The sequence below is a fragment of the Ochotona princeps genome, chromosome 7 (genome assembly GCF_030435755.1).
Source record: "Ochotona princeps isolate mOchPri1 chromosome 7, mOchPri1.hap1, whole genome shotgun sequence".
Taxonomy (NCBI): domain Eukaryota; kingdom Metazoa; phylum Chordata; class Mammalia; order Lagomorpha; family Ochotonidae; genus Ochotona; species Ochotona princeps.
In genome coordinates this window covers 14,674,135-14,692,376 of record NC_080838.1, presented here as the reverse complement: position 1 = coordinate 14,692,376, position 18,242 = coordinate 14,674,135, and positions in this window count along the sequence as shown.

Genomic DNA, 18,242 nt, shown 5'->3' with positions numbered 1-18,242 from the left:
TGGTTCCAATGCGCAATAGCCACATCCAATGAACATGAAGGAAACGCCCGCTGAATTATTCCTAAGGTTCCACAAGTCAGATGGCTGGAAGTTCAACGCTGCTGTGACCCATTACTTAATCATTCAACCACAGACAGGGATGATCACATCCTAATTAACCAACAAGAAATTATTTACATGATGTCCAGCTGTCACTGTGGCTAATAAATCACAATGCTACATGACTGGCCCAATCGGTCACTGTGCTGACCAGACTGTCCACTATTACAGAGGGATCTGCTGAAGTGTCAGTGAGTTATCCAACACTTTTTTCAGGTTGTATCAAAGGTTACAAGATGAAAAGAAATTAATCATGCTAGACGTTGACACTTGAAAAAGGTATTTGCTCAGCCAGTGTTAGGAGGGGATGAAGATTAAAGTGCCAACAGTCAACATAATGTCTGTTTTAGAATATCTACTTTTTTGATTTTTCCCTTTTCTTTATCCATCCAGAAACTGAATTGATACAATTAATGTACTTAATTCTAACAGCTCCTCACATACACAGATTCCACATAAGAGTGTTAAATATCACAATCAACTCTTTAAAGTATTACAGATGATATAGTCCTAAAGATTTAGATGGTCACAGAAGGTGGTTAAGAACTCGCATTTACTTTTAACATATTGGTTACTCATTACTATGTCAATTAATTCCATAATGATGTAAATTGTTGCTGATGGTATATTGGAGCTTTTAATTGATCGGGATGATACTCTGCTGGCTCTGTCTTCAGACCAGAGAGGGTATACCTAACAAGCCGTTGAACTTGACTGGACAATAAGATGCTGGACTCTATGTTTGGTATATGCTTGCAATGGGGGAATCTCAACTGAACTTGAACTGTGGTTATGCAACAAGGTGGAGGAATCCACCATGGTGGGAGGGTTTGGGGAGGGGTGGGGAGAATCCCAGTACCTATGAAACTGTGTCACATAATACAATGTAATTAATGAATTAAAAATAATAAATAAATTTTAAAAAAAGATTTAGGTGCCTGTTGATTTTAATATTAACTCACTTTTGTTATAAATTTTGTTTAAAAGAAAATCTTTAAAAATGAATATATTCTCATATTGAAAATTACCTAAGGCATCTAAGCATTACACACTGCCACCTAGTGCTGAATGCTTCTTTAATCACCAATGTACAAAGAATATCTTAAAGAATGTGAAAATGTTATGTTTTAAGCACGTTTACTCAGATCAAAAAGCTATTTAATCATAATTTCTTCAACAGAAGGAAGATATAGGAACTAAATCAAATTACACATATCATAAAAACACCCTGTCTCACAAATTAAAACAAGACCTGACTAGATTAGCAAATATAAAAATTTGAACATTTTATCAAACCCAGGAAACATCCTGCTAACAAGATGATTTTTCATACTGTGCATCAAATATTTAGCATATTTTAGTATGAACATAATATATGTTGAGCTCTTTTAAAAATATCCAGTTTATATATTTCAAAAGGCAGACACCAGAGACACATAAAGAGAGAATTTTTCATCTGCTGGTTCACTTCCCAGATGGTGACAATAGCTAAGGCTGGGCCAGGCCAAAGCCAGGAGCCAGGATTCCCCTCCAGATCTCTCAGATGGGTTCGGGCGCCTAAATATGTGGATCATCTTCTACTACTTTTCCCAGGCACATCAGCAGGGAGCCAGATCTGACGTGAGGCAGCCAGGTGTGAAACCATCACCCATACAGAATGCCAGTGCCACAGACAGCTGTTTTTACCCATGTTCCCACACTGCCACAGCACCGGCCCCATGATCAGTAAGTGAAACACGTGGCCATCTCAAGCTTGGCATTTGAACATGTGCCAAAATGCATCACTGGAAGTTAATCATTGTTAATTATATTTTAAGACTTTCTTTGAAAACAGCTGTATTCTCCGTTCATCTACCAGCAATAACTTCAATTTACAATGCATTCGTTTTTGTTTATATCTGCTTTTCCAATACTGAATACTTTTTACATGTATTTTGGTTGTATTAATGGCTGAATCTTCACTATGACCTTTTGGCAAGTAAAAAAATCCCCATGAAAATGAAACAAGAACCATGCAGAAAGCACTAAGGAAAGGTTTCAGTATATGACTTTGCTGTGGTCAGGGAGCCCATTTGTGTGAGCTACTGTGGTATATTTCTGCTAATTCCGTTTTCAATAGTGAAAAAATTCTTTTTAAATCACTGTCCCTTAACTTTTTTTTAAGGAAAATATCCATGGCTTTATTTAACAAAATGAAAAGTTTATAAAAATCAACAATTCCCTTAACTTTAAAAATTCATTTTAAGTATTTTTATTATCATTTTATGATACAGTTCCATAGACTCCTGAGATTTTCTTTATCCCCTCCCCAATTCCGCCTCCCACTGAGTTCCCCTATATCATTATTAAAGTATAATTCTTCATACAGTCATATGTCCATCATTGTGGACATGGACAATGGCACAGAGTCCAGCATCCTATTGTCAAGATACAGTAAACAGTTTCATTGTAAGTCCATCTTTGTCTGGAAGTGGAGATGCATACTACATTGTATCCTCACATCTGGATATATTAGTCTCCATTTCACAGTTACTGTACATCCCCTTAAATGAAATGCCATAATACAAAATCAACAATAGGAAGAAAAACAGAAATTTACAATGCCATGAAGTTAAACAACATGTTACTAGATATGACAGTCTCCATCACACAGCTACTATACATCCCCTTAAATGAAAAGCCACAAAAAAAAAATCAACAGCAAGAAAAAAGAAATTAACAACACCTTGAAGTTAAATAACATGCTACTGAATGACTAATGTGTCGCTGAAGAAATGAAAAAGAAAATCAAGAACCTTCTTGAAGAAAATGATGCTACTACTGTATGATCTATGAGTCACTGAAGAATTTAATCAGAAGAAACTGAAACACTCATTTTAAGAAACTTAAGTGTTTCAGGCTCTCTTTAGAATGTATAAATAATATAAACAGTTGACATATGGAATCTTTAAAACTTTTTATCCTGAAAGGTGTTTCTCATTGCTGTTGCTACTTCATTTATAATCTGCTTTGCAATTAAAGCTGCCTGAACATCCCACCTGAACTTTTCTATTCTTGAAAGCAATAGAGAAAAGCATTGAGTAACTCAATTGTGACACCTTTTGCAAGAATTGCTTTTCATATCCAGCAATGCAGGTAAAAGAAGTGAAAGCCTCTCCCTTTAAGTGGGGGAGTTTCCTTCACCCCCTTGAAAGTCATTAATTTAGATAATTCCCAAAAGAATTTCTGATCAAAATCACAGGATCTAGAAAACTCAAGACTTCCTTTAGTCAGTTAAATCAAATGACTGCCAAATCCATTTCCTTCGCTTCTGTATAGGGAGACTTTAAAGTTTTCAGCCCCAAATTAAGAAAAACTTGGCTACTACTTGTCCTACTTGGCTACCTGATGCAAAAGACAAAACTTACTCAAAACATTGTGAGTCAAGAAACACAGAATATATACTCTATTTAATTCTAGTTTTTCATATCTTGTTGAAATGGTATTTACCACAAAAGTAAATGTTTAAAGGATTATAAAGTCAATTGTAAAATTATCTAAAGTATGGCTCCTACATATTTTGTGGATTTTGTGGTATACCACCTATATCTGTCAGTCTATGGGAAAGAAGATAATACAACTGTACCTTATGTAAGAAAAAGTCCTATGCTAAATGTGTGTGTATAATCACATACATTCATATACAATATGATTATAACTTATAGCAGATGATGGCCCAAGTACTTGGGTTGCTACCATCAACATGGCAGACCTGGTTGGAATCCAGGGCTTTTGGTCTGTACCAGACTCCAGCTATTATGAGAATTTGGGGAGCAAAGCAGTAGATGACAAATAGCATTATTTATATATATTTAGAAATAAATGTTTAAAACACTTATTAACATCTAGTTAATAACTTCACTGCATAACCCTGAATACTAAACCATCTACGACTATGAGTGTGGCCTAAGAACTCTCAAAGATTTTTAATTCAAAATAAAAAAAATAGTTAAAAATGGCCTATGGATCAGATTCTTCAGGGCTTTAAAAGGATAAAGTAAGTTGAAAATCAAGATACAGAACGCAGCCTGTCTTTCAACTGACTATTCAGCCTGAAATTATTTAAAACAGTATTACCATCTATTTTGATATCTCCATGTTGTGCAATTTATTCCATACAGATTGCAAAACTCATGATACTTAAATAGCTAATATTAGCATTCATGATCTTTTTCACTGTGAAATCATAAAACATCATTTCAGCAACACTTTCCTTACTAATTATGACTCCATATTGTCTTTAGTTTTATATTCTCAGATGCCAGATACATACCTGGAAACCGACATCTGTATGGTTGCTAAGAGATACAAAAAATAGCTTGCATTCTTTTCTCCTTCTCATCTTGCCCTCTTGGATTCTGCCTCAAGTTAATGAAAGCTAGCCATGTTACGCATGTGGGAGTTGTTATGTTTGTACCAAAAGATACTCGAAGTTTTCAGAAAAGAAATAAATCACTTCTGATTTGCATGACTGAGAACAAAGCTCCGACTTTTCTCTAAGCCATGTAATTTAACGTTTCACATAACTGAAACATGATGTGATTATTTTATGTTTAAATACAACTCAAGAGTGTTCAGCATGAGAAGCAATTAGTATTTTGGCAAAAATTTTATGAGGAATTAAATCATTCAGCCCACTTGTACTTCCAAATGAAGCACAAATCAATATTTAAAAAGTATTTCCACCTAACTGAATGTTTCCTTAAATATCTGGAGAAACAAGATTAAACCTGGTCTCTATCTTGTTCTTTATTAAAAGCAGAAGTGAAGTGCAGATACGGGTATGCACACTCTCCCTGCCTTGGTTTATCACAAACACTCACTACTGATTCACCTACCCAGAGAGCTTTCTTCTAAAATGAAAGCAGCGTTTCAATCAGCAAATACACTTCCTAATGACACTGAGCACTTAGCCTCTCTACACAGGCACATCCATAACCTCTCAAGGACAAGCTTCAAAAGAACATGTTCAAGAAATACACTGAATCTCATTGCAATAGTATCTGATGGGATTACACATCCAAGAAGCATGCTGCTCAATGCCCAGGTGCTTACCGCACAGGCATAGATCATTTACTCTGACTTCATCGCAATGTTTCATGGAGAGTATCTTGCAGGACCACCAGACCATGCCTTTCTTCACACCGTGAGCTGGTAGTGCCCACTTATCAATGCCTCTCCTCACTCAACTTCTTACATACCATCAGCCAGCTACCCCTGGTGGCGGCTCCTCCCGCCTTACCATCTCAACAGTTGTACCATTTCTGATCTAGACTGCTTAAGAAAACTCCTTTTGCAAGCAAGGTCTTTGACATGCACTTGTCAACCTATAAAAGGCCTATCTGGTGCCCTTCTTGAAGGAGAGAGGATGAATCCATCCTCTGTCTCCTACATTTTCCCTTATTTCTGTAGAACTACACCTTCAAAAGCCAACTTCAGCTGTACTGAGAGGAGACAAGCAAAACCTAACACCTGGAGTCGTAAACCTGTTAACGTTACTGACTTCCAATAACATTTCACAAAGCAGGACAGCTGGTTCAGGAGAAGCTACAGGGTCAAAGAGTCAGTCTGTAGCATTAGAAAAAGAGCTACAGAAAACTCTGCCAGATTTTCCCAAGAAGTTTTGTGTAGCAATACCAACAACCTAATCAGTATGCACCTCCTCATCCTTAGGAGCCTCTTGTGCTCAGACAGAAACTGCTGGGTCCCTCCCTCCAGTGTCCTCCAAGGCAAAAGCCACCGCTTAGAAGGCACAGGGAGGGGTAGAATCCGGTGTGAGCTGCTCAAAGGTCTTCATCTTGGTACAGGCTACAAGCCTGGCAGTGTCCCTTCAAGAACGAGCCGGGGCCTTGTCGGAGACGCCAGGAAAGCCTGGGGGACCTGCAGTATGCGTGGCTCAGACTCCAAACTAACTCCCAATTGCGCCCCCAGACCTGCGCCCTCACGTCCCAGAAGCTCTCATTGGGACAGGACAAGAGTTGCGTGCTAACAAGTACAGACTGCTGAGGGTGGGAGTAAGGGTGGTCCTGGAGAAGACTTTTTAGTCACTCTCACTCCCCACTCCCGCTTAAGGACGACTTGTTCCAGGACGTTAGCGGCTTGGGATCCGCTGAGGTGTGAGAAGGAGCCCAAGGCCACCACGGCTCCGGTGGGGGGAGCTGGGGGACAGAGGGGACTCGCAGGTGGACCGCTGCCTCGGAAGGTCAGAGAGGCCGGATTTCCCCCGGGGACCCGCGAGTGCGCGCGTGCGAATATGACTAGGAGCGCGGCGGGGCGAGGGGCGCCGGCAAAGGGGTGAGCGTCGGGACACGGCGCCCCAGAAGCCCTGGAGACACAGCCGGCCGGCCGTTCACCCTGGGCCGCAGGGCTGCAGGGCTCGCTCGGAGGGCGATACGGGACTGAGAGACTGAGAAACTTGATGCAAAACAGACAGGCGCCCCCCTCCAAGACGCGCCCCCCCCCACGCTCTCAGACATTCTCCTGCGCCCACCCGCACCCACCTCCACCCCATCCTGTAAAACTGCCCACCGGGCGCTCGGACCCCAAACAGGTCATTACCTCAACGGAGACTAGGGGTAGCGGGTCAGGAGGCGGCAGCAGCAGCAGCAGCAGTGGCAGACACTTTAGCCCGAGTTTCCTGCGTTCGCCAGCCAGTGAGCGCAAGCTGACAAAGAGCTGTAACCTGCTATTTATAGACCAGCGCCTCAGCACCCGGGGCCGAGCACCGGGAGAACGCGAGCAGGCGGCGGCGCTGGGCGCGGGTCGCGGCTCCCTCGGGCTCCGGCCGCTCTCCCCGACGCGCGCCAGGGAGAAGTTGTGGCGGCGCGGCTGCCTCTCCTCCTCTCACACGCCCCCTGGCACCGCCGCTACTTTCTGCCCCCGCCCCCACTCGCCCCACTCTTCCCTTTCCTCCTCCTCTCCTCCGCTGTGTTTCCTCCCAGTGTCACCAGCGAAGGCTGCAGCGACAAACGCACGACTGGCGCAGGTCGCCTCCCGCTACTGATAGAGCGGAGTTGAAGACCCGGCTTCCCCACCCCAGCTAAAGGACCACACTCCGAGGGCTCAGTGCGCGAACGCTTCGCATCCTCCTGCGCGCGCGGAACGCCACCTCGCCTGGGCTTTAAGGTGGATCGCTCAGTGGTGGGAGGGGTGACTCGGGGCTGCCAAACTGAGGACCGGGACAGCAGAAGCCACAGAGAACCAACCGGCTGCGAGAGGCGCCTGTAACGTGCCACTGGCCGCGCGGTCCCCAACCCTGGAGAGGGGTGAGGGGGCCGTGTACCACCTCCACGAGCCTCCTGGCCGCTGTGGTCTAGGTGGCGGGTCAGGGAGGAGTGGGGAGCGCAGTTGTTTCGTCACTCCTCGCCCTCAGCCCAAGTGCAGCTCTGGTCGGCGAGACCAGGCAAGGTCTAGGCTCTCAGCTCAGAGCGGCTGGAGGCCACCCACCGCCAGCCTCCAGGTCACGGAGAGAGACTGAGGTCGAATTGTTCACCACAAGCGTGACTTGCCTTTGACAGCTTGGGCGCGTGGAGACGCATCCGCTCTGGCGTGTTTGGGGTGTCGGCAGGAGGGGGTATGTAATCACGCAGGCTGGGTGGAGACCAAGACTCCTTAGCTTTCTCGCCAACAAGCCCACGGGGAGGGGGGGAAAGCACGCAGGCTGCTTATTTCAAGCTGTGGGTGTGGGGCAAATGGCCCTCTCCATCTGCGCCTTACAGGTGCCACCTGGTGGCTCTCCGGGAAAGGTTTTGGTGGAGCTACTAAAAGCGAGCCACAGTAGGCCCCCTAGGCCTTGCTCCTCTATTAAGAGTGCTTTAAATTCACATTTTAAATAAAATAGAATGTGAAAACTTGTCTACAGGTGTGACATTTGCCACTCAAGAACGGTAATTCTAAAATCAGGGTGATAAGATCCATTTGAGCTTAAGCAGTACCTAGCCAATTCACAAACTTGCTATCAGTCACTGCCTGCTTCCGTAGGTCCACGTACTCAAAAGCACTGGACTTTTCCTATATAAGAACTTGAGTCAACAAGAGCAAAACTTGGGCTGTTTTCATTTAGGCGTTATTTCGTTGTGTTACGCTAACCATTTTGTTCTCACAGTTGGAAAAAATACCTCACGTGCTATTAGTTTCCATAATCGGTTTATAGAATGAATAAATGAATGCCAGGACAAAAATTATACTTAGCCATTTCTGTTCCTCATTGCTGACGCCCTTCTCTTTCTTCAAGCTGCTTCTGCGATGCTCAGCTCCCGTCACAGGTGAAGGAGAGAGGCAGGAAGGTGAAGGACCACGCATGCAGGACCTATCGGCGTGGTAAGAGATCTGCTGGAAAGATCACACAAGTTTCTCTCTAGGCAACAGATTCAAACTTTTCTTAAAATACACAAAGACTAAAACAATCACACAACATGAGGTTGCTTTGTCACTAAGTTGAAAATAACATTAGCATATCTGTCCTCAAAGTGGAAGAGGGAAGTATGTTTATTGAGGACTGCCCACCAGTACCCAAAATACTAAAGGAGTTGTATGAAGGATGCAGTTATTGACTCCATGGAAATCAACACTTTTACAGTAAGATATGCAGAAAACACTACTATGATTAAAATATACACATAGTTCATGCTGACTGAGACCTTTAAAGAATTATTGAGAAACATGTAATCTACCTGGTACATTATCTAGGAGAGGAGGGAGGGAGGGAGGAAGGGAGGGAAAATTAATGGGAGTACTTGAATCAGGACTCTATCAGATGTATGTACCATTTGACATTTTTAAAGAACCCATCAATAAGTCTGATATTTACCTTTTTGAGGTGGCAGAATTTCCCTTGCGTAAACCTAAAGAAATCAGGTATCCTTGGCTTATTAGACTTACTCAGTCTCAACTTCTACAAATCTTGAGTTTGTTCACTGAGTCCTGCAAAGCATAACTCCATTTGCCAATGGAGGACATGGTATTTTTCATTTCCTTTAGAAATATCTTCATGGGAGCAGTCATGGGTGACTCCAGCAGTTACTCGACTTCAGTAGAACCCAATCAGAATCTATAGGCCTAGTGCCTTCGTTGCCTTGACAGTGAACCCGCTCACACTCCTCCCCTGGGCTTGCTGTTCCTGGAGAATTCTACCTCAGCTGAGATCAATACGAAACCATTGATATCAACACCTTTAAGGTTCCTCACGCTCTACAATCTCTTCCAAAATAGAACATCAAATATGAAATAGCTTTTTTCAAAAACTTTTGAAAGTCATAAATATTAAAAAGTTTATATGTATTTTATAAACTAAAATTCATTTTAACTTTATAAAGGAAGCCCTTGCTTTCACCCCAAATTTTAAAAAGGTACATATGTCAAAAGTTAAACTTTGATATTTGTTCACCATAAGACTTCTTGTGTGTTTGTGTGTACATATAAAGTAAGAGAGATGTTACTAGAAATATAAACTTAGCTTTGAAGGTGGCTTTGGTATTGGGAATAATTGTCCTTGGAGATTTGTAATGACCTAGCATGATGCCAGCCCCCAGACATTTGAGAGGCAAACTAGCAGGTAACAGTTTGCTCGCTCGCTCTCTCTCTCTCTCTCTCTCTCTCAACCCTCTCCCTCTCCCTCACTCTCTCTCTCTCTCTGCCTTTCAAATAACTGGCCCAATGAACATAAAAGTGATAAATGATTGTGAAGATGCTTAACTGCCCAGTGGAATCCGTGAACGAGAATGCAGCTAGGCGTTGAGGAAAACCGAAAACACAACCATGTCATTTGGGGCTTTCTGTCTCCCTTTCATCTACTACATTACCTGCTCCAGTCTTTCCATCTCTCCCTCTCCCCAAACATATACTTACTTTTGTTGTTGTCACTGTTATTTTTAACATTGTTTACATAGTTGAGAGGAGTGCATGCCCATATGGCTCTCAAATTAGGGTGGGGAGGGTCAAGGTATAGAGGAAAGTGGGTTGGACAAATGCTTCATTCCACCCCCTCTGCCTGTATCCACAGGAAGGAAAGGGGTGATAACTCCTCCTTGCTGTCAAACTATCAGTACCTGCAGATGGGGGGATGGTCATTTGATGATACTTTAGGGACCCCAATGTGGGGAAGAGTGTTCTGAGGGTGTGACTTGGGTGGTTTTGATTATTCTGAGACGTCATTGGTTTCATTGCACCAGGGTTGAGAAAATCTTTCCAAGGTCTGTTGGCTGACCAACCAAGTCCACCTTAATGCATCCACAGACCCAGGAACATATTGCAACGCCTGGCAGTGAAAACTGTCCAACTTGCTCTGCCTTCCATCCTTATGAGGCAATTGACATCCCCTTGCTGACCTTGATGAGCTGGCTGTCATGACCCACATTTGCATCTGGGCATACAGTCCGCTGCACAGGCATCAGGAACTGAGGAGGCCCAGTCCCAACACATGCACTCCAAGGTCAGACCACATATATTGTGATTTTCCCTGTGGCCAGGGTTACTTTCTTTATCACTTTGGTATGATACGCACAAAGTTAGAAGATTAGAAACAATCCATGAGCTTCTTAACTAATGGATCATTTCCACATTTTTGCAAATGTGCCATAATTGTTCCAGCTAGTAAACTCTTGCCTAGACAATTATCAATGGCAAGAGTTTGTGGTCAAGTTAAGTTCTCATAGCAGCATACTAGTTGTGGGCTGAAGGAGGAGGAAAAGAATAAAAACATTAAAATGGGGGCGATAGTTTAGGCCATTACTGACCACTTCTGAAATCTTGTATTCCTTGTTTCATGAGCAGTGGTCCTCAAGGAGGAAAGAAATAGGGAAGATAAACATAAGAGGTGATACTGTATATAATATACAAATGCATGTATGTTTCTTAAGACTGAGAAAGCTCCCCTCTGACAGGAGTTCTCATCTGTGGCCTGTCTCAGTAAAAGCGACAGTATGATTTTATGATTTCTTCACATGGGACAGGATAAGCATGAAAATGGAATCAGGGTTTGTTCAATTTACATTAGCTTCTTTTAGCATGGCAAATTAAATAAGGTTTTTTTTTTAAATGAAGCAAATGAGCATGATACAATTTTACATTTATTGAAGATAAACATTCTACTCTCACTTTACATGCCAGTTATGTTTCTGAAATCCTATGTAAATTATATATTTGAAGTGAAATCATATTTCAAATATCATAAGGTGGTGAATCTAAACATTCTTGTGCTCATAAACGCCTTTGACAATTTGAGGAGAGCTGTGAAACCATTTTCTAGAAGGCTGTAAGCATGCCTGCGCGTGCGCGCACACACACACACACACACACACATACTTATAGACACACTAACATGCCATTTTCGGTGGAATGATCTATAACATAGTTGAAATCTGGAACTTAAAGATTCACTTTGTTTTTGTCTTCTCCCAGTCATCCAATTTGACAACAAAGCCTCCAGATTGTTGAGCAAAACATTGATGATTCTAGTCAGCATAAGCCCAAAAATGGGTTGGAATGGGTGCTGCACGTGAACACAAGGAACTAACCCTCTCCCTACACTGCCTACATCTCTCCCTACATCTGCCATGAAGCATAAAACTGTAAGCATAAAAGAAAGAGTAATTTTCAGAGGCAGAAAGTTTTAATGTGGAAAAAAACATGAAAATCATTTGCCAGAACTTCCATAACAAAACACCACAGACTGGCTTACATAAACAATAGAAAGTTCAGAACCTGTTGGAGCCCCAGCTGCTCCACGGCTGATCCAGTTCCCGACTTATGTATCTAGAGGGCAGGAGAGGATGGCCCGACTGCTTGTATCCCAACCACTCATGGGGGAGACCCAGATGGACTTCTAGGCTCTCGGGTTCAACCTGGCCAAACTTAGTAACTGAGGCCATTTGAGGAATTAAAAACCAGCAAATGGAAGATATCTCTCTCTCTCCCTCTCTATATAGTTCCACATTTCAGATTAAAAGATAAATATTTTTTAAAAATTGAAATGTATTTCTCAGTTATGGAGGTGTCCAAGATGAAATAGTCAGAACTTTGACTTCTTCAGTTACAAGTTAGTTGCACATGCCACTTTCTTACAGGGACCTCCACCACCTGTCCTGTGTTCCCACCCTTCATGTCTCTGTGTGTCTTAATTTCCTCCTCTCAAAAGAATGTTAATCACCATTGGATGAGGGTCTGCCCTAATGACCTCATTCTAAATCACCTCTCTAAATTCTCTATCTCCAAATGCAGTCATATCCTGAAATACAAGTACTTATGGCTACAACATAACGATTTCTGGGAAGACACAATTCAGGTCATAACTCAAAACCCCAAGGTTTTCAAAACAGACCAGGGTGTCATGCTCATACCCCAACAATAAGGGAATTTGTATCTAATTTTCCCACTGGTATACTTTGAAAATCTTGAGTCTTGTCTGAAAAATCTACAAGGCCAACATGTATGTAAAGTGGAAATATAAATGGTGCATACATTGTCTAGATTGCAAAAGCTGAGGGACCCTGGGCTTTTGCATGTTGTCTAATTGACGAGAAGCTGGCTGTGGTGCCTGTGGGCTGTAGGAAGCCTGGAAGTGAGTCAGCAGACAGCCGAACAGGAAAGCACTGAGGGGCTACTTGGGAGGACAAGCAGATTAAATACCAATGGAAGGGTGTGGCCTACCTACTGGCATATGGAGATAACGTCACAATTGTCACAGGAATGGCCTCAGAATAATCAGGGAGTTAGTTATGAGCTAGAGCAAAGTGATACTTGATGAACACCGAGAGCAGACACCAAGGCACCTCTTGAGAAATGAGAGTATCCCCATTGCACTTCAAGAACCAAATAAAACACCTATGGCAAACCAAAAAAAAAAAAAAAAGGAGAGAGAGAGAGCAGGAAGAAGCCATCACCACCCAGACACACTGCCCTGGGCCAACAATGACCCCCTGACGCAAGGGATAAGGAAGAAGGCAGAGACCAATAGTGACTTGAACAAGGTAAGTTCTAAACAAGACAGACTTGAATAAAAGATCACAAGATATGGCTAAGAAAAGCAAGCATCTCAGTACAAATAGGCACTTACAATCCATCTAATATTAAACAGAAGTTTCAGTTTTAACGACCAAGGCTAAAAGCCCTACTGCTATCCTTTATACTTACTATTTTAATACGGTGATTATTTATGAGAGAGTACTAGCTCCCATGTGCTGGTTCACTTTTCAGATATCCACAAGGTCCCGGTCTGGGGCCACAGCCAAGAGCTCATGTGGGTGGCAGGAACCAGATTGCGTAAGTCCTCATCACCATCTTCAGGAGTCTTCATTAGTAGAAAGATGGAGTCAAGGACCAAAGCTGGTTATCCAACCCAGGGACTCCCCAGTGCAGGATACAGGATTTTTTTTTAAAAGATTTATTTATTTTTACTACAAAGTCAGATACACAGAGAGGAGGAAAGACAGAGAGAGGAAGATCTTTCGTCCGATGATTCACTCCCCAGGTGACCCCAACAGCCGGTGCTGCGCCAATCCAAACTCAGGAACCAGGAACCTCTTCTGGGTCTCCAACACGGATGCAGGGTCCCAAAGCTTTGGGCCGTCCTCGACTGCTTTCCCAGGCCACAAGTAGGGAGCTGGATGGGAAGTGGAGCTGCCGGGATAAGAACCGGCGCCCATATGGGATCCAGGGGTGTTCAAGGCGAAGACTTTAGCTGCTAGGCCACGCTGCCAGGCCCTGAAGATACAGGATTTCTAACAAGTGTTCTAACCATTTGGTCAAATGTCTGCCCCATACTGAATATTTCTAATGCATTTTCAGAAGCTCTAGATCAGCCAAACAACTCCAGATTGGGAATATTTGGCAAAGAGAATCTTATTCTTTATATCTGGTTGCATTGAGGATAATTTTTAACTTAAAAATATCTACTAATATACACTCATATAATTTATTCACTTATCTATTATTTGAAATTCTATTTTCTAAAAGGGAGTAGTGTCCTTAATTATAACACAATAGCTTACATGATTATGTTTAGTAAATGCCAGGAAAGAACTAAAATTATAAATGGGAAAATTATAGACAATCACTAGGTAAAGATAGCTATATTCAAACAATAAAGGACTTGAAGGTGACAATATTATGCTTCACTTTAAAAAATATAAGGCTTTTAAAGCTAAAGTCTTCAAAAAATAAAACATCTGAATGAACTGTTTTTCTTCCTGTTGCATTTCCAAGCAAATAATTACCTAATTATGTCACTTATGGCATAAAATGTTGACAAATGAGCTTAGTGGTTAATTGGATCAACTAGTTCTTCCAGAAATAAGTAGACTTGCTCCAAAAAAAATTGTTACATTTTATTCCTCGGGGTGTCTACTTTTCTTTCCACACTTCAACGCATTTTTCATGCTTATTTTCAATCAATTCTCAGCTTGTATTCACCTTATTGAACTCTTCTATCCAGAATCTCTCTTGCTTTGGATACCTCGGGTCTGCCATCTCCTGGTGGCTTGATATTTGGTGGTAACAGACCAACTTTTATGTCATTAGAACTGGGATAACCCGACCTCTCAGCTAAACTTACGTCTCCGGATTCTCCATTCACAGACACTTTATTTATTCTCAAAGATAAAATGTGTGCTTTAAAATAAGATGAACTAGGGCTCCATTAGTGATATTCCCATTCACCTACTGTGGACCTCTGAGAAATGCCTTGCTGAGTCTATATTTTCTCATCTGTAAAATGAGCATTATAGTAACTCCCTAACAGAATGATTCAGAGAATCCTCTGAGTTACTGTAAGGACATGAGTTGGCATCTGCCTTACGCACTTTTCTCCCCCAAATCCTCAGCACAGACCTGCACAGAAGGGACAAAACCAGAGGTTCTGCATGAAATCTTAAATTGAGTACTCCAGGTTAGCCCCTTCGCTGTTTCTAATAACAGCCTTTTTCACTAGAATACTGCCAGAAAGCTCTATAAGGTAACACAGTTTGGAGAATCTGACCAAATTCTGTGCCCAGGAAAGCAGAATTTCCCAGCATGTTTGTTACAGACATTTGTAGAACTACTTCATTTATCTTCACAACTCTCCCTTCTGTATCTTCAATTCAATTATCTTTTTTCATTTTTGTCTTGCTATTATTTTCCATGATATGGTTTTGTAGGTATAGGGATCCCCTGCTCCACCTTCCCTTCCTCCCTCCCTATTCCCTCTCCCCTACTATTTCCTCCATATTATTACAATAGTGTAGTCCTTCAGCAACAGTTACAAGTTAAACATTCTGCTATTTAAGTATATTATGGCCTTGTAGGTATTAGTAATGGTGTAAAATTTAGTATCCTTCAATTTAGTTCCGACAAGTATTCTTTGAACACCTGCTATTTGTCATGAATTACACTTCGCTCTAGACAAGAAAAGGTGAAGACACAAACTTTGTGTTCATTGTTTAGAATTAGGTTTCATTTACTTTACTTTAACCTTATTGAGTGCTGCATGCAAAGAACACAGATATGGGAAATTAATACAATTCAATTCAGGAAACAAGGCAAGTACACATGTTGGAAAAAAACAAGATGAGATAGTAAGTCAAAGTGCTCTAACAAATAGGCAAAGAAGCCTAATGTACCTGGAAGAATAAAGAAATCTTTGCCATCAAGATGCCTTTTGCTGCTTAAACGATTTCATGGAATAAAACAGGCAGGCATTGCAGCACAGAGACAGGTGAAGTTCACCACGCAAACACTCATCCTTTTCAGGTCTGGTTCAAATATCACCTGCTCCAAGAAACCTGTCTGCTTAATCCTCTTTGGAGCCCTCGTTGCACCATGTGCTAGCCTCGGAAGCATCACTTAATGTGCTATATTTGCCATCTGTCTTCTTCAGAGGGCTGTAAGCTCCTTCAGCGAGTAGAGACCGAACTGCATTTCATATTTTTGTAACAGATGTAAGGCTCCAGAGAACTAAGAATTCAGAGTCTAGGGAATCTCATATTTTATTTATTTTAAATTAAATTAGATCCAGTTTGGACCTCTCAACACACTTAACTGAAAAAAAAATCAGATTTCAGAGTCCATGTGCCTGTCAGAGTACTGCAGAGAAGTAGAACCAATACAATGTATATATAATAAAAGATTTATTACAGGGTTGGCTCACATAATCTCAAAGGCTCAGAAGTTCCACTGTGGTCATCTAGCAATGCAATAGCTAGAGAATTCTGTAGCGTGGCTCAGTCCAAGGAGCCAAAAGCCTAGGAACCAGGATAATGATCTACCCTCCAGGCCCAGAGAAAACACAGAAGCCCCTGGAGGTCAGCATTCAAAAGCTAAAGAATGTAGAGTCTGATGTCCAAGGGACACAGGCACCAGGAGAAATGCACTCCGTTCTGGAAAAAAAGAACTAGAGACAGAGCAGAAGAAACTTTCCTGCTTCAGCTCTCCCATTCCATCCAGCCTTTCCTTACCCTTATTACATCAAGGCATCCCAGTGAGGCTAGATCTCACCACTGGCTGACTCATACACCAATGTGTTTGGAAACCTCCACAGACACAACTAGATGTATTGCTTTACTTGTTCTCAAGGTTCCCCTCAGTTCAACCAAGTAGACACTCAAAACTAACTACAACATTTCTCTAGCTGCGTTGGACTCCTCTGCTTTGATGGAAGGTTAACTGAGTCCTGAGGCACCGTCTATAATTTTTAATGTATTTATCTTCATTGTATGTGTAACTGAGAGATGGATAGAGAGAGAGAGAGAGAGAGAGAATATTGAGAAAAGGAGAAATCTCCCTCCCCTGGTTCACTCCTAAAATGCCTATAGTTGCCACATCTGGACCAGGTCAAAGATGGGAGCCCAGAATTCTGAGTCTTCCATTCGAGGGGTAGGGACATAAGCAATTGAGCTCTAGCCATCACCTCCTACCTTCCAAGATACTCGTTAGCAGAAATCTGGAACAGAAGTAAATAGCTGGAACTCAAACCAGCAATGGATACCTGTATAGCAAAATGCAACTCCACTGCTGCACTCTAGACCTGCCCTCAGAAGCAGCTTCTGATCATGTTTTGTCAAGACTTCTGGACTTTTGAAACAGTCTTTAGGAACTTTGGGTCCCCCTGTGGCTTCATCAGCCAGGCACCTTGCTCTTCCAGTGCTCTCTAACATGATGCACATTGCTGAGTGTGGGCCTTTGAATCAGGACATGTTAGGATTCTTCAAAATGGATCTCAGTGGTTCTTCACTTTCTCTGCTGCTGATGAGCCTTTGAGAGTAAGCACAGTCACGTTTATTCTGCTGTCCTTTTTCTCATCCCATGCTTTCTCCTCTCCTAGATTTCTATTTCTCTCTTGTCTTAGTAGTCTACTTAATGTTGCCATTACAAAATAACCAAAGATTGGTACTTTATACACTCAAGAAGTTTGTCCAAATGACTTGGCAATGGAGTCCTGGCAAGGGCCCTCCTAGCTGCATCACAGCATTGCAGAGAAGGGAGAATGAAGCTGGTTACCTGAACGAAGGGTGCATGAATGAGCAAGCAAGAAGTTCATTCAAGAAACAAGTCTGGCTTACTCATAATAACCTACCACGTACTGACTTCCTAAGAACTATCCAATGAAAAAGAGCATTCATCTCTTTTAAATACCTAATGACTACCAATTAGGCTATACCTCTGTAAGGTGTCATGGCTCAGGATAATCACATCAGGGATCAATTTATCTTGTAGGGGGAAAGTACAACCAAGCTAGCTAGCTCCAAAGCCCCTATGCCATACTCTTCTTTGGTGGCAACTATATGCTTTTTTGAGAGCAGAACAATCTCAGAGCATAGAGAGAATTTCTTGAAAATTCTTCTGGTTGGGCCCGGCGCCATAGCCTAGCGGCTAAAGTCCTCACCATGAACTCCGGGATCCCATATGGGCGCCAGTTCTAATCCCGGCAGCTCCACTTCCCATCCAGCTCCCTACCTGTGGTCTGGGAAAGCAGTCGAGGACGGCCCAAAGCTTTGGGACCCTGCACCCGTGTGGGAGACCTAGAAGAAGTTCCTGGCTCCTGGCTCCGGATCGGCACAGCACCGGCCGTTGTGCTCACTTGGGGAATGAACCATCGGACGGAAGATCTTCTCTAGCTCTCCTCCTCTCTGTAT